This window comes from Salmo salar, chromosome 04 (genome assembly GCF_965601325.2).
Source record: "Salmo salar chromosome 04, fSalSal1, whole genome shotgun sequence".
In the NCBI taxonomy this organism is placed as follows: domain Eukaryota; kingdom Metazoa; phylum Chordata; class Actinopteri; order Salmoniformes; family Salmonidae; genus Salmo; species Salmo salar.
The window spans coordinates 19,923,978-19,943,620 of NC_138294.1; the positions used below are offsets into that span (position 1 = coordinate 19,923,978).

At 42.7% G+C, this 19,643-nt stretch overlaps 1 protein-coding gene across 2 annotated transcripts in view; it reads right to left on the reverse strand.

Moving 5' to 3' along the window:
* Nucleotides 1-13,285: 13,285 nt before the first annotated feature.
* The window catches only part of LOC106610211 (uncharacterized), a 30,008-nt gene continuing 23,650 nt past the window's right edge, over nucleotides 13,286-19,643 (reverse strand). Inside the window, exons 10-11 of one of the 2 annotated variants that reach the window (XM_082974167.1) lie at nucleotides 13,941-13,961; nucleotides 13,286-13,394 (exon numbers count right to left, since the gene is read on the reverse strand). The gene's annotated coding sequence lies outside the window, so the exon portion shown is untranslated. Of the gene's footprint in view, nucleotides 13,395-13,673; nucleotides 13,962-19,643 lie in introns of those variants that run through there. The other variant, XM_045716573.2, reaches the window with a different exon arrangement.

A 19,643-nucleotide genomic window follows, 5' to 3' on the forward strand; every position in this document is an offset into this window, starting at 1 on the left:
TTTATTTAATCCATTTTTGAATAAGTTTGTAATGTAACAAAATGTTGAATAAAGGAAAGTGTCTGAATACTTTCTGAATGCACTGAATGTAGTCCTCCATATGACGCCTGTGTAATATAAAATTAACTAAGGGAGAAGATTTTATTGGTAACATGAGCCATGTTTTAACATTATCCTTCATCCCTGGGAAATAGACATGAACAACAGTAGAGATTGGAGGATCAGTTTACAAAATGGATGTTCAGCCTCTTAGTCCACTCAAACAGTACACATTGACCTAACTCAACATCAACTCTCACTTGAACAAAATACATTTTCAAACTGCAACTGTCAACAGCAAAATGGCACCAGGTATACAGGCCTACAGGGCAAATATTGAACGCCTCAATAAGTTAAACAATGTGACGTGTGACCTGGTCATGTGGTGGTTTATGATCTGTTCACGGGGTTGGTGCCCTTTAGGGTCAGGTCTCTGGGACACCCCGGCACCAAACTCCTCTCGGTCACAGACTGAGAACCACCCAGCACCTGGCATCAGCTGGCCTAGCGGGACAGGTGGGGTGACAGTGACCCTGGGACTCTGGCCTCATCCCCTAACAAACCCTTTCCATTAACGACACTAGACTAGAAACAGCTTATGTTACAATCAGACAGATACAGTAAGCAAAAAGCCATTTCAATCAATCAGTCAATCAATCTATAAATTACAATAACCAGTCCTAGACCCCAAAGTCCAAGCAGAAGCAGAACCAAAGTGTCCAGGAAAAACTCCCAAGTATGAAGAAACCTAGAGAGGAACTAGGCTTTCCATATGTGTATGAGCAAATATCATATTTATGATTCTTGTCATAATTGTTTATAGCTAGGCTATATTACTGATGATTGGAAGTGACCTGCAGAATTCAATAGACCATGTCTCTACTGTAGTTAAAAAAGCACTGGATGACCTTTCCTATAAATTATTAGTGGAAAGTCCAAATATATCCTTTGCGGTGGGCTGTCACTGGCATCAGATTTAAAGCCATGCAATGATGGAAAGCCCCTCCGAGGCCCGTCCTCCCTGGATATGGAGAGATGGAGAGGAGTTTATCTCATCTCATGACGCGACACATGATCTCGGCATCTACGCCAGCAGCCAGGTCTTCAGCATTCTCACGTCAATGTCTTATATTATTTAGGATTATTATATTTTTCATCTAAACTACGATTGGACGATAGTAAGCATGAGAGTTCGCTGGGTTCTCATGATGGGGGGTCACGACGACACAGCATGACACAGAGAGACGTGTTGCGGTCAGATTGGGGATCCACGGAGAATGTGAGAATGCACCCTCGGTATGGCGCGGCGCAAGGTCACGTTAAGATAAATATACTTAGTGACCTTTTATAGAGTAACGTGTATGATAGCTATTAAGCTATAATCATGATGACGTTGGTCCACAGTTTCAATTCTAAAAAACACAAGTCTTCTATACTTCTTTCTCTTTTATCATGATTACCAAGTATATTCAAGGAGAATAAGGAATTATTATTGCAGAAACCCAAACTTACTGTTCTAGAAATGTAAGTGTAGCAATAATTTCTCATTCATTCGATCTACCATAGCTGGTACAAATGAAATACAGTTTCAAGTGATTCATATGGCTGTTCTGTCACTGAATCACTTTCTGGTGAAATGGGCTCAATCTATAAATCTCTTTAATACAGATAGGAATCACTGGACATAAATCTTTTGTACATTTTTTAAAATGTATTTTTTTACCTTTATTTAACTAGGCAAGTCAGTTAAGACTAAATTCTTATTTACAATGACGGCCTACCCTGGCCGAACTCTCCCCTAACCCAGAAGACGCTGGGCCAATTGTTCGCCGCCCTATGGGACACCCGATCATGGCCGGTTGTGATACAGCCCGGGATCAAACCCGGGTCTGTAGTGACGACTGTAGCACTGCGATACAGTGCCTTAGAACTCTGAGCCACTCGGTCCCCCCGGGGAAGAGATTTTTATAAGGGGGCCCATTGAACAACGCATGGGTGGGTGAACTCTGGGTGAGCTGCTGAACTTATACCTTAAATAACACTGATAAAAATAAAAGGCTGTACTGTTTCTGGAGATGCTGACGCATTTCGGACAACACTGCATGGCACTTAGCAACCTCCTCCCGTGACAAACGCCCCTTAACGTGTGCCGAATACCCATCATGGCATGCATTCTGCATCTCGGTCCTTTCATTACATCTCCTAAATAAGTCCTGCATTACCTCCGCTCGTCTGGACAGTTATAGGAATGGAACGGTGGGTGTGTCCAAATGGTGTAACTATAGAAACAAACAAACCAAGCTTTTTATATAACTGTATATCCCCAATGGTTATTTACTTTATTTCTACGGTTTAAGAAGCTATTTCTGTTTCGCTCCAAGCAGGATAGGGTTTCCTCTCTAGTTGTCATCCAACCCAGGCAGTACTGTAGTTCATTATGGACCATTAGATTGTTCCAGGGGTTAAATGCTAAGTAGAAAATGCTAGCAGTGACTGCCAAAAGAGTTGTGCTGAGTGTATGTGCTGCCTGTGGATGCTGCTAATAAGGGTCATTACCCTAGGATTTGCCTAGCATTAGCACAAGCCTAGCATTAGCCTAGTGTTAGCATTAGCCATAGCTGTTGAGTCACAGTACAGTAACAGTATATAACACATGGCATAGTGCTGACTGACTCATTAGCTTGACTGTACTGTATCAATGGCCTAGTTGTGTGAGGTTTACCTTCTCTGTTCCCTTTGGGCCATGCTCTTAATGATGACCTTTGGTAAACAGAGAGAGGTTGGGCAGGGGCCAGGGCATTCAGCTCCTGCTGCTGCCAGGTCTCACCTCACCATCCTGGGGACAGGCACACGATGACAGACCCTTAATGACCCATGATGGATGGAGAACAAAGCTGAAGTGTATTCTCAAATCCCCCTCTTTCCTCCCAAGAAGAGATTGGGAATTCCTACTGTCTATGTCATGCTTGACTTTTGCAGCAGTTGTTCGTTCCACTAAGGTGAAGTCAAATTGAGGTCCAGGCAGAAGCTTACATGACTCATGCTTTCCAGTAATGTATATTTTCCCCATCTTCCAAATTTTCCCATTACAACCATCGAGAGTTTAGGACTATAAGGTTCTATCTGCATTTTTGTCAAAATTGAATTATTGACATTTTACATTTACATTTACGTCATTTAGCAGACGCTCTTATCCAGAGCGACTTACAAATTGGTGCATTCACCTTATGACACGGCTGCTAGAATCTTGACTAGAACCAAAACATTTGAACATATTACTCCAATGCTAGCCTCTCTACACTGGCTTCCTGTTAAGGCTAGGGCTGATTTCAAGGTTTTACTGCTAACCTACAAAGCATTACATGGGCCTGCTCCTACCTATTTTTCCGATTTGGTCCTGCCGTACATACCTACATGTACGCTATGGTCACAAGACGCAGGCCTCCTTACTGTCCCTTGAATTTCTAAGAAAACAGCTGGAGGCTGGGCTTTATCCTATAGAGCTCAATTTTTATGGAATGGTCTGCCTATCTATGTGAGAGATGCAGACTCAGTCTCGACTTTTAAGTCTTTATTGAAGACTCATCTCTTCAGTAAGTCCTATGATTGAGTGTAGTCTGGCTCAGGAGTGCGAAGGTGAACGGAAAGGTACTGGAGCGACGAACCGCCCTTGCTGTCTCTGCCTGGCCGGTTCCCCTCTCTCCACTGGGTTTCTCTGCCTCTAACCCTATTACGGGGGCTGAGTCACTGGCTTACTGGTGCTCTCACTGACGTGATCTTCCTGTCCGGGTTGGCGCCCCCCTCGGGTTCGTGCCGTGGGCGAGATCTTCTTGGGCTATACTCGGCCTTGTCTCAGGATGGTAAGTTGGTGGTTGAAGATATCCCTCTGGTGGTGTGGGGGCTGTGCTTTGGCAAAGTGGATGGGGTTATATCCTGCCTGATTGGCCCTGTCCGGGGGTATCGTCAGACGGGGCCACAGTGTCTCCCGACCCCTCCTGTCTCAGCCTCCAGTATTTATGCTGCAATAGTTTGCGTCGGGGGGCTAGGGTCAGTCTGTTATATCTAGAGTATTTCTCCTGTTTTATCCGGTGTCCTGTGTGAATTTAAGTATGCTCCCTCTAGTTCTCTCTCTCTCTTTTTCTATCTTTCTCTTTCTCCTTCTCTCTCTCTTTCTCTCTCTCTCTCAGAGGACCTAAACCCAAGGACCATGCCTCAAGACTACCTGGCCTGATGACTCCTTGCTGTCCCCAGTCCACCTGGTCGTGCTGCTGCTCCAGTTTCAACTGTTCTGCTTGCGGCTATGGAACCCTGACTTGTTCACCAGACGTGCTACCTTGTCCCGGACCTGCTGTTTTGGACTATCTCTCTACCGCACCTGCTGTCTCTAACTCTGAATGATCGGCTATGAAAAGCTAACAGACATTTACTCCTGAGGTGCTGACCTGTTGCACCCTCTACAACCACTGTGAATATTATTATTTGACCCTGCTGGTCATCTATGAACGTTTGAACATCTTGGCCATGTACTGTTATAATATCCACCCAGCACAGCCAGGAAAGGACTGGCCACCCCATAGAGCCTGGTTCCTCTATAGGTTTCTTCCTAGGTTCCGGCCTTTCTAGGGAGTTTTTCCTAGCAACTGTGCTTCTACATCTGCATTGCTTGCTGTTTGGGGTTTTAGGCTGGGTTTCTGTACAGCACTTTGTGACATCGGCTGATGTAAAAAGGGCTTTATAAATACATTTGATTGATTGATAGCCCCAAGAGCTCACATCATTTTGTCTTCATCTTCCATGGATTTGATTTACAGAAGTCCCTAACAGATGACTAGTCACGCATACACATTGTCAAACATCTATCATGTACACTTTGTATACCAAACATTAGGAACACCTTCCAAATATTGAGTTGGGACCCCCCCTTTGCCCTCAGAACAACCTCAATTTGTCAGGGCATGGTCTTTACAAGGTGTCGAAAGCGTTCCACCTGGATGCTGGCCCATGTTGACTCCAATGTATCCCACAGTTGTGTCAAGTTGGCTGGATGTCCTTTGGGTGGTGGACCATTCTTAATACACATGGGAAACTGTTGAGTGAGAAAAACCCAGCAGCGTTGCAGTTCTTGACACAAACCGGTGCGCCTGCCAGCTACTACCATACCCCGTTCAAAGGGACTTACGTTTTTGGTCTTGCCCATTCACCCTCTGAATAGCACACATACACAATCCATGTCTCAAGGCTTAAAAATAATTCTTTAACCTGTCTCCTCCCCTTCATCTGGATTTAACATGTGACATCAATAAAGGATCAATAAAGGAAAGAGCAGGTGTTCTTAATGTTTTGTATACTCAGTATATGAATACTCACCTGTGTGCCCAGGGCAGCAAATAACCACAAATCTGAATGACCCAAGTATATGACTTTTTCCACTTTGTAATCAAATGAATGCATTAATAAAGTTATTATTGGGTAAAATTGACATTAAGAGTAACCTGGCAAAAGAATATAAAGAAAACGAATTGAATTATAGAATCTACATTCTTGGGGTAAAAAAGGTGCTATCTGGAACCTAAAAAGGTTCTCCGGCTGTCCCCATAGGATAACCCTTTGAAGAACCCTTTTTGGTTACATGTAGACCCTTTCCACAGAGGGTTCTACATGGAACCCAAAAGGTTTCTACCTGGACCCAAAAAGGCTTCTCCTATGGGGACAGCCGAATAAGCCTTTTGGAACCCTTTTTTCCAAGAGTGTAGGCTACCATATAAGGACATAAACATTTGTTTTACTTTTGCGTTATATATGTCTGTAAATTCCTAACCATGTCCATGACACCACTTACTTCTGTGTACTGCTGTGTACTGTAACACCACCTCGTCGCGTAGGTTGTCTGGTCATATCTGTCACACTGTGTTCACACCGTGTTTAAAAACATTCTATACATTCTCAACAAGTCCGTAAAGTTTATAGATCTTGAACATCTCATAACCTCTACATCATGATGAATGGCTAGTTACAGCTGCACGGGACAGTTGTGGACATGCATCCCTGTAGGCCAATGTCAGTAGTGAAGGGGAGTAACATTACTGGTAGGTAGAGGACATACCGTTATTTTACTAGGCCGCTCAGTGCTCACCAATGCGCCATCAAAGCTGATGTGCTAACAGACAACAAATTATAGTGTCAATGCATTCTGGCTGTTCGTGACAGAGGCTGCCTTTACACAGGCAGCCCAATTCTGATTTTTGTTTCACTGATTGGTCTCTCGACCAATCAGATTAGTTCTGAAAAAGATCTGATGTGAAAAGATCTGATGTGATTTGTCAATGACCAATTAGTGGAAAATGATCCGAATTTGTCTGCCTGTGTAAACGCAGCCCTACTCACCCACAGTTTTGCACTCAAGTGAGCAAGCTTTGTCAGGACTGTTAATAAGTGTGAAGCAGATGCTGAGGCGGAGGATCGAACAGTGAGGAGACAGACAGGATGTTCTGGTGCTCACCACTCAGAGGCTTTTATTTACAATATTAACAGGTGCAGGACAAATTGGCCAATATACGTTGTACAGAAAATAACAAACAGGACGTTGACAAAGACTTGAATAAATCTAAGATATTCTCAGTAAAAACTATTCAGGCAACAACTATTTGCCGATAACAAAACTCAGGTATGGCTCGACTCTAGCCAACCTGCTACCTGCCCAGCCTGCACTCTCCCAGGCAAAGGAAAATTGAGCACCTAAGTACTCTTTCCAGGAACTCCTTTCCGCTAGGAATGTTCCAACATGATAGCCCACAATACCTTTCTATCACAAATGCATAATTTCACATGGACATCCCAACATATCATAAACAACAGTTTTACATCATTTCACATGGACACATTGGGGGTTCTACTAAGCTAACAAATGGAATAGTTTTAAGATGGTCATACCAAGGATCATTTAGATATTTGATTTTGAATTTTGGGTCCCTTGTAGCTATAAAAAAACAAACATTATTTGATACAAATATTGAATTTAAGCTTTACTACTTCTTGGCGATACGTTGCAGTGACATTGAATAAAGAGTCTTTCTCAAACCAATAATTTGTTTCAGTGTCATTGTCTAGAAGTCACAGACAATAAGGCAATGGCAAATACTCAGCACCTTCATACTTCACACTAAATTCAGTCACCTCATACTTGGATCTTGTCATAGAAAATCCTACTTCAGTGAACCTATGGGCCCTAGCACTTCTAGTGGAAAACCTGGAACTGTAGGCTACATGAGGGTCAAACCCTGCATCTTGGGGGAAGAGGGAAGGGGACAGTACAGTTGCAGTGGGGTGGAATGTTTTCTTAGTTGTGGATGGAGTGTCCTATATAGCAGAGCTGGGTCTGCAGCTGCTGTCCAGGCAAAAGCCACGCACCCTGCTGGGACGCTGTCTGCCACAGTTACAGTATATTACATAAGAATGTTACATTGTACTGTATCGTTGAATGACCAGACTAGCCAACTTGTCCATCCTGTCCCCATTCTGTCAGGTATAAAGTTACTTTAACTGCTTACACTTGTGGGAATTGGCCTATATGGATAGGGCTAAATTGAAATGTTTCTTACAGAAGAAATATGGAAAGCGTATGCATAACCATAGTAGAAATTAAAAATGAACAATTTGGAGATTATGGGAAAATGATTAGACTAAAGGCGAGGATAAAACAGTAAATCTGACAAGACTGAATCCAAACATTACAGTGTTGATTTTATGTGCATTTTACATTTACTGTACTTTTCCCCTTATTTGTTGATAACGAAATCTGAAAATACTCTGGATACATTCAGTAACATGATAAGAATATTCATGGGACATTTGGGGTAGGTACAACATAAAACAAAAAAATGACAAGTGTTTGAGTGAGAGGACGAACTGGTTTCTTTCCCCAAGTGGCCACACACCTCTCCAACGTAATGCCAATGCACTTTTATGACTCAGAGTCTTTAAGGTGCTTTTTTTTTTTTTTAGCTCTCCTAGCTGCTGTTGAGGAACTTGATAAAGCAGACTTTTTGAACACTGCCTTGTATTCCCAGCATCACACAATTACTGTTGTTTACACGTTCCAAAAAGGTCCATTATGAATCCAAATCTGGTCAGGTGGGCATCATTTGAAAGTGTGTACTATTGCCAACATGGCTAGCTAAGTTACAAAATGCAGTGGCTGTCTTTTTTGTTGTTGAGTGCTCCAACTTCTTCTTATCTTGAATGAGTCCTTTAGGAAGTTTTTCTTGGTAAGCCATTCTTACGATCTTACAGTGTTAGGCTTTCACAAGGAAATTCAGAGAAGCAAGAAACAGATCGTAATTTTGGTGCGCATAGAATAGTCACGAGTGCATTCGGAGGTTCGTTCCGCGCCAAACTTCTTCACAATATGACAAACAGGCTCATATTTTTTTTATTATTATACAAAATGAATCAACAACTTACATCTCTACATCAAACATGTCTAACAAAAACAAAACACAGGTATAAACAAGAAAATACTAAATGCATACAAAAAAATATATATATATTAAAGTACAATTGTATTCACTCTGAAAAAAATGGCATTATAATGATTCAGTAAGATGTTATTCACTATGGATAATGTTTTAACAAGATGATTAAATTCAATCAAAAATATTTAATTTTTGTTTGTGTATAAAGTATTTGGCAACAAGAATAAAACAAATTCACTATAATTTCAATGGTTTTGTTATCATTGCAATAGTAACATATTGTGACGACCCTGGGTTTATAAGCGCGGAAATCGACTCTGCCGCTTGAGCATGCTTTTGCGGCACAGTCGATAGCGCGCCGGACTTCGGGCTTGAAGGTCGAGGGTTCGAGACCTGCTCCCTGCCTGCTGTTTCATTACATTAAAAATCCTGCCGACAACGCCAAATGTAATGAAACAGCAGGCAGGGAGCAGGTCTCGAACCCTCGACCTTCAAGCCCGAAGTCCGGCGCGCTATCGACTGTGCCGCAAAAGCATGCTCAAGCGGCAGAGTCGTTTTCCGCGCTTATAAACCCAGGGTCGTCACACTACTCCCTCCTTTCAAAGAGCGCGTCCTCGCGCTAGCTTGCGACTCAACGTCTTACAGGAACACGCTCACCGGCCAAGCACACGCACTGTCGTGGATGCAAGGTCCGATCCCACTTCTGACACCAATGTAATGAAACAGCAGGCAGGGAGCAGGTCTCGAACCCTCGACCTTCAAGCCCGAAGTCCGGCGCGCTATCGACTGTGCCGCAAAAGCATGCTCAAGCGGCAGAGTTGATTTCCGCGCTTATAAACCCAGGGTCGTCACAATATTATATCCTTCATGTCAAAAACATGGGTAGTGTTCAAAACGGTAAATAAATATTCAGCAAGGTTTTCCCAAAAATCTATCACAGATTTACATTCATAGAACAAGTAAGATTTTCACATTTTTCGCAAAAAGCGCAGATGTAGAAACGGGCTCATTCTGTTCAGAACAACCCAGGTTATGATGCCATGTCATCTTGCAACTGTACATCAAGCTTAGTGATCATAAACGTTGACACTGTATAAGACATGAGTTTTATGATATAGAAATGTGAAGTGTACATTTGGACTAACTGGTGTTTGGCTTGTATGACATCAAAGCGGTATATTTATTATAATCCTAATCACTTTGTCTCTCAAAATACATAGAGTCCTCTTTATTTACAGCATTTTCCTCACTCAGACAACAAAGTATGTTGTACAACAATTTTTTGTTGCTCGCGATGTTCAAATTCAGAACTGCTGTCAGTCAAAACCAATACTGAATTGTGAAGTGGAGACCTTGAACTCTGACATCATGTTACTGTACAGCCACTGCGTCCAATTTAAACGCTTATCAGTGTCCAAATCTGCTATTTTGAACCTGTAACGGGTACACTCCTTCAAATGAGTGGATTTGGCTATTCAGACACACCTGTCGCTGACAGGTGTATAAAATCAAGCATACAGCCATGCAATCTTCATAGACAAACATTGCCAGTAGAATGGCCTTACTGAAGAGCTCAATGACTTTCAACATGGCACCATCATAGGATGCCACCTTTCCAACAAGTCAGTTCGTCAAATTTCTGCCCTGCTAGAGCTGCCGCGGTCAACTGTAAGTGCTGTTATTGTGAAGTGGAAACTTCTAGGAGCAACAACGGCTCAGCCGCGAAGTGGTAGGCCACACAAGCTCACAGAACAGGACTGCCGAGTGCAGAAGCGAGTAGCGCGTAAAAATAATCTGTCCTCGGTTGCAACACTCACTACCGAGTTCAAACTGACTCTGGAAGCAACATCAGCGCAAGAACTGTTCGTCGGGAGATTCATGAAATGGGTTTTCTTAGCAGAGCATGCGCACACAACCCTAAGATCACCATGCGCAATGCCAAACGTCGGCTGGAGTGGTGTAAAGCCCACCTCCATTGGACTCTGGAGCAGTGGGAACGTGTTCTCTGGAGTGATGAATCACGCTTCACCATCTGGCAGTCTGACAGACTAATCAGGGTTTGGCGGATGCCAGGAGAACGCTACCTGCCCCAATGCATAGTGCCAACTGTACAGTTTGGTGGAGAAGGAATAATGGTCTGGGGCTGTTTTTCTTGGTTTGGGCTAGGCCCCTTAGTTCCAGTGAAGGGAAATCTTAACGCTACAGCATACGACATTCTATACCATTTTGTGCTTCCAACTTCGTGGCAACAGTTTGGGGAAAGCCCTTTCCTGTTTCAACATGACAATGCCCCCGTACACAAACAGAGGTCCATACAGAAATGGTTTGACGAGATCGGTGTGAAAGAACTTGACTGGCCTGCACAGAGCCCTAAACTCAATCCCATCAACCACCTTTGGAATGCTGACTGTGAGCCAGGCCTAATCGCCCAACATCAATGGCCAACCTCACTAATGCTCATGTGCCTGAAAGGAAGCAAGTTCCCGCAGCAATGTTCCAACATATAGTGGAAATTCTTCCTAGAAGAGAGGAGGCTGTTATAGCAGCAAAAGGTGTGACCAAGTCCATATTAATGCCCATGACTTTGGAATGAGATGTTCAAACGAGCAGGTGTCCACATACTTTTGGTCATGTAGTGTATGTTTAGAAGGTCCAATTTACCAGATTCTGAACATGGAGAAGTTCTAGTGGCAACCTTCTTTCCCTGATCACCTCTGATAAGCCCCCCTCCACATCCTCAGAATAGCACCCAGAAAGAGGGTCCACCATAACCCCTTTCTCTTTGCTTTCACCCTTTGACGCTAGCATCCGAATCATCCGGCCCGCCTGTAAAAATACACAGCGTATAAATAGGGGATACCAGGAAGGATCCTAATACATTTGGATCCGGTTCAGTTCAGGGAGAGGATAGGAGGAGGAGGGTAGTATTCTGCCTCCTTTAGCTGGTTGGCGTGAGGCCCCCCATGACTGTGGTCAGGTTTGAAGGGTATGAGCCTGCATTCCAGTGCCTCTCCTGCCGTCACGAACTCACCACAAGGCCCAACGCAGCATTTCAGCTCTTAATGGTGGATTAAGATGTAAAAACCACCCGATTGGTCCGCTGGCTGTTGGGACTGGTGTTATCACCTGGCGTTATCACTAGGCAGAACAGGACAGAAGCCCTGGAGACAAGCTTCATATAGCACCTGGAACAGGCCCAAAAACTAGGCACTAGATGGGTGGTACTATAACTACATTACATAAGACTTTAAAAAGTATGTATGATCACGATAGTCATAAGTAAGCATTAATGCACAAGACTGTGCAATGTCAGGGAATAACTGTACACCTCCAGCGGTGTGAGAAGGCACACGGCCGAAGGAGTTCACACTGAAGGAGTTTAGATGGAGTGCTAGATAGTCTACAAACACAACGTCATGGTCGATCCATGTTCCAAGGCTATATTCGAGGTCTAATTAGCGGTGATAATGAGCTAGCTACTGAACGCCAGTCCAGCTAAAAGAGCCCTGCTAGAGACTTGAGGGAGTGCTGCACTGCAGTCCCAGGAATGTGTGGCACAGTGTCAGGGAATTCCTGTCTTTTAACGCTGTCACTTTGAAGCGAACGCATTTGCACCTGTAGCCCGTGTTTACGCTTACCATAACATGACCGGTTGGACTGGAGGCGGGATGTTGGACAGTTGGCCGGTCAGCAAGAAGAAATGACATGTTTGACACTAGGGGCACCTTGTTACAATGACAGCTATTTTAAAAAGGTTTCTTGAAATGTTTTTTTTCCCCGTGAGAAATATGAGAGAAGGAAGTGCTCTCCACACTTTCAGAAAAACCACAACTAGATGCTGCAGATGTTTTTGATAGATTTATTAAAATGTACAAACAAGAGAAACAGGTGTTCTAGACAGAGCATTATTTATGGAAACGTCTTCTAGACTACTTAGCTTTTAACATTTTATTTGTGTCAAGATTTCAGAATTGATGCATGAAAAAAAAGGAGGTATATTTTGACACACTACATTGGGATGTTTGTGAATGAGTGTGTAGAAAGAGGATAAACTATCCTGTAAAGGAAACAGTTTGGAGTTCTCGCCCGTATCCCACCTCTCCCAGTTGTTTCTTTCTGTCATAGCTAAGCTATATCACAGTATCACTTTCATTTCCCCTGGATCATGAACCAACACTGCTATCTTCTTGGCTTGGACTGTATCTTGTCCTGGCCTCCCTTTCCTCTCCTTCTTTTTGTTGTGTTTTACTACGTGTAAATTATAGCATATCTGCTACTATTAGCATCCAGAGCAATCCACCCATAAGCCCTTTAGGATTTCTTCTTGGATGGAGATGCAGTGGATTGGCTCCATAGCCTGGTTTCTAATTCATGAGGGTATTAACAGGTGGCCTCGCAATAGCAGGGTCCAGTTCACTGTATGTGGGGACCAGGGCTGCATTTAGCAGGGCACAACATGGTGAAACGTTCAGAAATATATTTTGCAGAACAGACATGCCTCTCTGAGATGAGGAATCAGGAATCACGTCGGCTCTAATCATGACATTTCTATCTGCAACGTTTCCACAACGTTTGGCTCCTGAACGAGGCCCAGCTGACACGAGGGGAAGTTGAAGAACATGAATAAAACACACGCTTCACGCTGAGTAGGACTTAGATCGCCCAATAACAGACACATTGTGACACATTCACTACATTTATCTAGCTACTGACATCAAAACAGCCAAAAAGGATGTAATCAAACCCATGCAAATAAAATGTACAGAACATGACGATGGAAGTATTGCCGTTTTATCAAAAAGACAAATGAATTGACAATATAGCTTGAGGGGGAATGTGAAAAATCTGCATAAAGATTTGAAACTGATCTTCCCAAAAATGTATCTGGGAAAAAAGATGTTAACAATGTTAAGTTCATACATGACCTCATCTCGTATGACTTCATTTGAGTTTATGTAAATAAATAATGCAGCTTTCTAGAATGCCCTTCAAGCCAATCAGAAATCAGTATTCAACAATGCCATGGTAAAAATCCTAAGTAAATCAGAATAACAACATGAACACATTCTGACACTGCTACTCTTCCCTAAAGACATACTTCCTATCTATACTATATACACACACACACACACACACGAGACATGGACCCTGTGACGCAGGGCATATGTTTAGAATTGAAATGAATGAATCAAAATTAGGCGTATTAACTCCGAAGGCTATGATAACAAAAATACAGTATAATAAAAGTACCAGAATATAATGATAGCATTTGTGAAATTTAACTTAGCATTTCCGTAGGTTATCCTGAGATATAAAAGACAACAATAGTTAAATTGTTTATAGACAGAGAAAACATCAACTTAACCAACTAGCCTATATAATATGAATTGAATGAAATACTTTGTTTTCAGGCGTTTCCGATGAATTTACCTTTTACGTTTTTTCTTCAGCCTAAAAAACACAAAGAAAACAACGTGGAAGTCAGCATGAAGTCAGTGGGTCACTCGTGATTCAAATGATTCATTTCGTTGTGCAGAACAGTTATTCATCTGAAAAGCACTTAGCTTCAACCTTTGCTAATCTTGCTTTGTAATCGATGGAGCGTCACGATGGGGAGATCAAACTGGGCTACCTTTCTCTGGGCTTTTTAACTTTCTCCATCTATATTCCTACCTGGCTGGATGTTCCTGGAAAGTTGTGTCCTTAGTCATCCTGTGACACCACTATCCTGGCTCTCGTCACCTGTAACCCCCTGCCATACCTTCTGCTTTGACCATGTTTACGTGGCCTCTGACCTTTGACACCTGTGCTGAAACATCTGTTTGCGGGACAGGATACCGGACATGGGAAAAAAAAAAAAACTCTATTAAATTGATATATGATGACCCTTTTATGGATTCTTTGAACCGGTGTATGCCCCCTAGGTGTGAAGACCGTGGAGTTGAGGTGGTTCAACTCCTTAAAAAGCAATTGATGACTTAGACTAGATTCACTTTTAGATCGACAAAAAGCTGCGTGTACAGATTTCATACATAAAACTCCTACATACCCAAATAAGAATTAAAGGCAGCTAACAGGTGTTTATTGGATATGGCTGGAGTGCAGTCTATAGTACATGACCAAATCAATGAAAACCGGCCATGCTGTAGGAGTGTCTCATCCTCACAGCTCTTATATCCTGCCGTTGCACTTTCAAATGTGACCCCCGGTAATCTCAAATGCATGCAATAAAAAGGAGACCGGGTAACAGAGAACAGCTTTATGTGATTACTAAGGGTCTGATTGCATATTGCAGGACAGGTGAGCTCTCGCACAGCTCTGTGAAGTGGCTGGGCTAAACTGAGCTAAAGTTCAGCCATATAGGAACAGATAGGGATCTGTGTGGAGAGAACCCCCAGTTAGGCAGTTACTATAGTGAAGGAGAAACCTAGTCACTGAAAGGCTTGACATTCCACTGGGGATTTAGTGACTCTGGGGAAAATGCTACGGAGGCTAACCTGAGTCCAGCGAGAGACTACCACCTCCTCAATCTGGTCTCTGAACAAGAGCTCAAATGCTGGGTTACAAAAGTAGTGATTACAATTGATTAGATTGCTCACATTGTAGTAAGGCCTAGGAGTCAAGGGTTTGAACTGTAGCGGAGGTAAGTTTCCCCCTATCATTTTATTAACGGATAGTAATAGACCAAAACCTCAACCGGTTTTCAGTCTCATTACCTACAACCTGCATAAACCTGTTTACTACCTTCACCTTTACCCCCCTCTAAAAACGTCAGGTGGAAACTAAGTGAAATCCGAAATCCTTTCTGTCCTAAACTGACTATATACCTGTTTTATCATTGCTTTATGACATCACAGAGGGACAGTTTCAAACGTTACAATTTATCACCGCTCTTTCCCTCTCCCCTGGGCTTTTACAGCGTGCAGTAAAGCAGATCTAGCCTTTTGGAACCGCCCACTCGTCATCACAACGGTCTCCTCTAAACGACCTGTTCCATGCAGTCAATATTCCTACACTGCATGGTAGAATACAATACAACTGTAATTGTCCATTTTGTCAGAAGACGTTACCATAAAGACGTTTTTGGAAACACTTTGAATGAAAGGGCAATGCATGTGTCTAAGCTAATTACCTACCTATTAGTATGGGCATGTAAAAACAGAGAAAATAACTAGGGAAGCAAAAACCGGTTTGATTTGACAGATTAACAACTGAAAAGGTTAAGTGCTGAAAAGTTGAGCAGTTAATCGTAATAGCTTTCAGGTCAAAGCAATGCAGCGATTTACTACATGTTTAGTATTAATATAAATATAAATGTGAAAGCTTGCTGAGGAAGAACACAACTGCAAGTTCATTTAAAAAGGTACAGTGTTTCTTCTAATAGGTTTATGTGCAATATAAACATAATGCATTACATTTACATTACAACAACAAAAGCCAAATTCATCATAGTCATGAATATGCACAGCCCTGCGTCAACTTGTATTACCATTTCTCAACTAGTAACATTTCACTATCAAACATCCGGTAAAACATCTCCATTTTAAAACCACCATACACACACATCAAAATGTAGCAATAGTGGCCGCAGTGTAACATACCTAAAGCGTTCATTTAAAGTAAACTGTTCTTACACCTGGAGAGTGGGGAGAAAAGTCCCCCAACTGTGATGACTAACACACCGAAAGACACAGGCATATTAAGCCGTGGTGTGACTCGTCAGTTTGGGCCTGAGGAAGGAATGTTGGAGGTTGGAGCTGATGCTTGAGGCGATACCAGCAGGTGAATGTCCATCTTTCACCAAGTCTCTGATCACAGTAGGCCCATAGGCCCGAAGAGTAGGTTAGACCCAGGAGGAGTGGACAGGAATGCTAAAACAACCAATTATGTTGGATGGGGACACCGGCAGAAAATACACCAAGCAGAGGATGGTGACAGGTCTATCCCTTACATACTATTGAAGTCACAGACAGAATCGCATTATGGGGATGGACATGAAGCTGTTATGGCTGCTGCTCCTTCCAAACAGTGTGCCTCCAGGACAGAATCTGATCACATGGGGACTGTCAATGAGATCAGAACGATGACTGGTTTGGTACTATGACATCAGTCCATCCAGCAATAGTAAGATAGTTGGAAAGACCATGCTCTCTCTTGACTGATGTAGAGATTTAGTTATGGCTCATGAGAATAGAAATACCTTGTCAGGAACTAAGACTAAATCCATCCACAGTACTTATTGCTTTGCACATAGAAAGGTGACAGTATTTGTGGATGGGTGTGGAGAAGGCATCATCAGGGCCCAGTTATCTATCTGGATTTCGCCTATCGGATAGGATTAAATGCATAGAAATAGAATGAATAGAACAGAGTAATTATTGACTTGAATTGGGAAACCCGTTCTATTAATTTAAATCGCATCCGATTGCCAAAATCCGGCTAGATAACTTTTGAAAAACTGAGCCCAGGGGCTCTAGAGGAGCTGAAAGGATCGGCCACTTCCCTAATCCGGCATTTGGCGGGCGGACTCAATTCCCAGGAGATTATCTGGACAATCCTGCCCCAGGGGAATTCTGTTCAGTAAACAAAGCCTGACCTTAGTTCTGCTGACTACTAGAGACGTTCGACTAACTGCACCTCCCAACTCCCCACAAATGATTTTCTGAACTCTTAGTAGGTCCTCAAAGCACTGACTGTCTGTAAAACAACTGGAAGTGACAGATGGTGTTGGTCAGAGGAACTGTAAGGGTTTTGTTCAATGACTGGATCATTGTCCTTCATTGTTAGTCTAGGATACCGGATTTCAACTTCAGAGTATAGGTACAGATGTAAGATCTTAATTTGATAGCCCTGTTGCAGGAGAACTTTCCTGCAATGCAGGACATTTAAAACTCGTGGTCTATTTGGAGGTTCAAAAAGGCTTAGTAATTCCACGTTGAAATTTCACACTTGATTTTCCCTTACGAAATATGTACTTACCCCTACAAAAATGTAGATGAATTATAATCCACATTTCCTGTTGCAAACTGTCTCAAATCAAGATCCTACATTTGCAATAGACAGCCCTTTGGCCTGGTCCCCTTTGTAAAGCTCAATGGAACATCCGGATGCAATAATAGAGGCTACTACTCTATTCTATCTCCAGGAATAGTGTCTGGGTAAAGTGGGCATCACATCATAGCATGCTACCAGATCTCTCTCTCTCTCACACACACACACACACACACACACACACGATGTCAAGGGCTGCCGCTAGCCGCAATGAAGATAGATGCTATTCGGGAAACCCTGTGTTGAACAACGGGCCCCTATTTAGAGAGCTATGGAACCTGGGTGACCGCTGACAAGCTAAGCTACCAAGGTGTAAATACCATTTCCATATAGCATATCAAACTTATAGCCATATTATTTTATTGCCATTGCCTTTCTATAATCTGCTTTCCTTTGTTGACAGACTGGTATTATTATATATTATTATTATTATTATTTAGCTTCTAAAGCGAAATCAATAATGGTGTGTGTGTCTTACAGCACTTGGCAACCAGCTGTCTGCTAGCATGGCGGGAATACAAGAGAGAGAAGGGAAAATGTGACAGCTACGGTGGAACTCTTGGGAAGAGCCTAAAATATAAACACTCAAAAAAGGTCAGAGGTCACCGTCCTCTGACATCCATCAAAGATGGGTTAGGTAGAGGGTATGGTAAACAGTGAAATTGTAAAAGTGAGCTCTTAAGAATTCTCTTCCTTTACCTGGCTTGTGTGTGTGGCATCTGTATGTTTATAAGTGCAATATGCAGAAATCGCTCTGCTATTTCCTGGTTGCTAAAATTCTAATAGTTTGCCTAATTTTAGTTTATGTGACCAAACAAGCCATGTAGAGTGTAGAGAATCATTGTACCATCTAAACTGCTGTGAAATATCTTATAAAAATATGTTGCTGTTTGAAGCTGATGTATGAAACAGAAAGTAAAATTTCGCAACAACGTAACATAAGAACGGGAAGCATAGAAATAACGCACCTAGAACATATCTGCCACTTCTTAGAGTTGAGAATGTCACATTTCTATGTGAATTTGGTCGGGTCCCCCAAAAAGTTACATATTGCAGCTTTAAGTGTGTGCAGGTCTAGAGGTTCCTTGAGGACAATTCCCTCTAGCTCAACCTCTGCATGGACATGTCTCAGTGACCACTAAAGAATGTGGGTGTGTCTCCTAGGACACAGGGAGTACATCACTCTCCTTCTTGTGGTCAGTGTATACCCTTTAATTAGGTTGCGCTGACCTCTGACCTTTTCACTTAGCTCCCACCGCAAAGGGTCACTGAAGGTCAAGGAACCCAAGCAGGAAGTTGGACCGACCCCACCTAGCGGTTTTGTGATGTGGAGACAAGTTCAGGAAGTGAACACGTGAGATGTGTGTGGTATTATACAAACGCGATCTGACTGATCTCTGGACCAGATAGCAGTGGTAAACGCACTGCCGATATGACTAATGGATTGGGGCATGGTTTCAGGTCACATAAAGGAGAGATACTTCCTTTCATAAAGAGAGGCATAGTGTGTAAAAATATCAAATCAAAGTTTATTTGTCACGTGCGCTGAATACAACAGGTGTAGACCTTACAGTGAAATGCTTACTTACAGGCTCTAACCAATAGTGCAAAAAAGGTATTAGGTGAACAATAGGTAAGTAAAGAAATAAAACAACAGTAAAAAGACAGGCTATATACAGTAGCGAGGCTATAAAAGTAGCGAGGCTACATACGGACATCGGTTAGTCAGGCTGATTGAGGTAGTATGTACATGTAGATATGGTTAAAGCATATATATGCATATATGATGAACAGAGAGTAGCAGTAGCATAAAAGAGGGGTTGGCGGGTGGTGGGTGGCGGGACACAATGCACATAGCCCGGTTAGCCAATGTGCGGGAGCACTGGTTGGTCGGCCCAATTGAGGTAGTATGTATATGAATGTATGGTTAAAGTGACTACGCATATATGATAAACAGAGAGTAGCAGCAATGTAAAAGAGGGGTTGGGGACGGGGGGGCACACAATGCAAATAGTCCGGGTAGCCATTTGATTACTTGTTCAGGAGTCTTATGGCTTGGGGGTAAAAACTGTTGAGAAGCCT